Genomic DNA, 3,596 nt, shown 5'->3' with positions numbered 1-3,596 from the left:
TACCAAGTGCTGTATGATACTTCCAACTCGTTGCTAGGTGGTGATGCAGGTGAAGTCAAGGGTTGAGAAACATTCAGGGTTTCTGCAGGCAAGGTCCAAAGAGCCTTAGATGCCTTCCCTGGGGTGTGGCCAGGACATCAGGTCACTAAACAGATGAGATTCCTCACCAACAGTCTCTGGGCACCGATTTCACAGCCATGTGCACACACTCAGGGTTCGCTAAGCAGACTGATGTTGTATATAGAGGGTGTGGCCTCGTCCCATTAACCCTTTCCTTCTCTGCTGTGCTATGGGTTGGACTCACTGCTGTGACTACAGCAGCCTGTGCAGGAAGTGTGTACCTTCCTTAAGGGACACTTGTAAACATTCCCTGATGCCCAGTTATTTCAAGAGAGTTTATTTCCAAAGTGGGTCACAACTTTAGCTTTTGGCCCATTCTGCCAAATGTACAAGCTACAAATGCTTGCTCAGCAGCTGAGGGGCACATGTTAGTAGCATGTCTGAAAAGTGATAAAAACCCATATAAAACAAATATTTATTCAAAGTTCCCATAGGAACACAGGTAAGTGTGACCCACCTCCTAGCTTGCCACACTGCATCCCTGTCCACCCTACTCTTACAAAGACATTCCAAAACTAGCGGGAATTAGGTTAAATGCCCCCCCCATCCATTAATTCAAGCTAAACTTGTAGGTAAGAGCTACAAGAATGCCATCTACACACTGATATTAGCAGAAGCACAAGCTGCTGGGTGACGGTCCATCCCGCGCTCCCGGGCACAAGACATGGGCAGAGTGCCAACATCCTGCTCCTCCACTTCTGGTGGGAAGCCATGACTCTGGATCTGCTTCGTGAGTTGCCATATCAGCCTTGACGTTACATAGTAGACAGAAGGCCTCTGGAACCCACTGAAAGTAGACACAGCGGCTACAGTATATGCACCCATGTTCTCCCAGAGCAGCCCATCACCCACATGCATGTCAGGCAGGTTACGCACTCGATCCAATCAAGGCCATCACGTGTTGGTCCCCAGATGCTGGAAGAGTAATACTTCTCATCTGGCTTGGGTCTCTTCGGCAGCAGGGCCTTCACATGTGTGTGATCATAAAGAATGCAATTAAATGATCCGTGCACTCCGTCATTCACATAATGTATGGAGGTTTGCTCGTTTGACTCATCTTTGTCATCGGAGCCGGTCCGCTCCTTCCATACCGTCTTTTTGGCAATGATATTGATTGCCAGTGTGAAAGCTGACCTACACAGTATCTGCCTGGCTCGGCTATGGCTCTCATCCCAGAGACTAGTTGGAAGCACTTGTCCAGAGCTGGGTTGATCACACTGGTGATCCCTTTAGTACCCTCAGATCCAGGAAAGCCACCACCAATATCAAACAGATACATGCTGAAACCAACTTCTGTTCCCATGTCAAAGACACAGTGGTCATCTGACAGGACCTGTACAAATCAGTACATCCACTCCCTACATGGAAGCTGACACCAATGACATCAGTATTTAGTTCTTTCACCTGTTCCAAGAAGTCTGCAGGTTTAGCGTGTGGCACCAAACTTAACACTGAGGCAACAAACTGTTATGAAATAAATCATCAGTGTCAATCCGCAAAACCCACTTTGCCTTTGGACGTGCTCTGGTGACCTTCATCAGCTCAACCTCACTGTCAAAATTCATCATCTGGACTCCATTGCTGGTAGCATCCTTGATCTGAGACACTTCTCTACAAGGATTTGCATAGATAATCCTGTCCAGAGGCACCCGAGCCCCTGCACCAACGGTATGTTCACTATGGCTCTGCTGTCCTTACTTTTGACTACATAAAAGGAAGTGATGCAGGGAAGAGCCTTTACCCATCTTAGATGGTTCCTCAGAATGTCTCCAAGGTCCGCGACATAGAAAGCTTCCTTGTCATCAGAGGAGGAAAGTTCATGAATGTTTTGGTCCAGAATGTCCTTGGCAGTAAAGACTTCATTGAGGATGTGGCAGTCAAACTCTTCCTTCTGAAAGCTGACATGGTTCTCGATGTGCCTACAAAAAACCTAGAGATGGAATGAAATTATTTCCAGCTCCTCACAAGGCAAGCTATTCAGGAACTCTGAATGCTGTCTCCTGGAAGCGGTGAAAGCATTTCTGCTTCCCAGTCCTGTGACGTCAGCACACTAGCAGTTATGTTGGCATCTTGGCATCTTTCAACTCTTTTTTTTTTAAAGAAGAAAGAGAGCTGGCAAGATGACTCAGAGGGTAAAGGACCTTGTCATATAATCTTGGTGTCCTTAGCTCCATCTCTCAGAACCCACATAATGGTGGAGAGAACTCCACAGAGTTGTGGTACATACTTCTGTACACATATATCATATCATGCACACAATCACACATATATGCATGCATACATGCATACGTACACATACACACAATGTCTTTTCTTTAAGGGGGCTGGAGAGATGTCCCAAAGTTAAGAACACTGGTTACTCTTCCAGAGAGCCTAGGTTCCCAGCACTCAGGAAGTGGCTAACAACCATGTGACTCTGGGGATCTGACACCCTGTTCTGGCTTTTGTAGGCACCAAGAATGCATGTGGTGCATAGACATAGTGCAGTCAAAAACTCCATACTAATAAATGAATAAATCTAATAAAAAATGTAAGATTAAAAGGATACCAGCACTAGGGAGGCAGATAGATCTTTCCAAGTTTGAGACCAGCTTGAGTTCCAAGCCAGCCGAAGCTACACAATAAGACTCTCTCAAGAGGTGGCAGACAGGGGAGAGAGAGAGAAAGAAGGGAAGGAAAGGAAGGTGATGGGACCTGGTGGGCAATTGCTATAATCCCAGCACTCTGGAGAAGGAAGATCAAGGAAGATCAGGAATTCACAGTGAGTGCTAGTCTAGACAGTGAGTTGACAGCGTGGAGCACAAGAGACCCTGTTTCCAAATATAAGCATAAGAACAGGTGTTATGGCATGTGTCTTTATTCCTGTTAAGTTTCTTTTTTCGAGACAGGGTTTCTCTGTAGCTTTGGGGAGCCTGTCCTGGAACTAGCTCTTGTAGACCTGGCTGACTTCGAACTCACAGAGGTCTGCCTGCCTCTGCCTCTCAAGTGCTAGGATTAAAGGCGTGGCGCCACCACCGCCCGGCTATCCTCCCTGAGTTCTGATGTGGAATTCCAGCCTATACAAGGTAAGTGAATGGGCTAGAGAGAAGGCTCAGAGGGTAAAAGCATTGACTGCTCTTCCAGAGGTCATGAGTTCAATTCCCAGCAACCACGTGGTGACTCACAACCATCTGTAAGGAATCTGGTGCCCTCTTCTGGCCTGCAGGCAAACATGTAGACAGAACACTATATATAATAAATAAAATAAATTTTATGAAAAAAAAAAACCACGGTAAGTGAACAGCGGTTTGAAGAACAAGTGAAGACAAGAAAGGACTAGATCAGGCTGATGAGATCTGTGGGATGATTTTAAGCCTAAGATGACAATGACAGAAGCTCAATACAGTTGGAAGACTATTCACACAAGCCAACAAAAGAGACTGGTATATTTCCTACTGAGTGTTCTCTCAATTTTTTTAAATTTTGTTTTTGTTTTT

At 45.8% G+C, this 3,596-nt stretch overlaps 1 pseudogene; it reads right to left on the bottom strand.

Moving 5' to 3' along the window:
- Nucleotides 1–714: 714 nt before the first annotated feature.
- Nucleotides 715–3,596, bottom strand: part of LOC101979608 — a 6,218-nt pseudogene continuing 3,336 nt past the window's right edge.

The sequence above is a fragment of the Microtus ochrogaster genome, linkage group LG8 (genome assembly GCF_000317375.1).
Source record: "Microtus ochrogaster isolate Prairie Vole_2 linkage group LG8, MicOch1.0, whole genome shotgun sequence".
In the NCBI taxonomy this organism is placed as follows: Eukaryota; Metazoa; Chordata; class Mammalia; order Rodentia; family Cricetidae; genus Microtus; species Microtus ochrogaster.
This window is presented reverse-complemented; position numbering and strand designations above follow the sequence as displayed.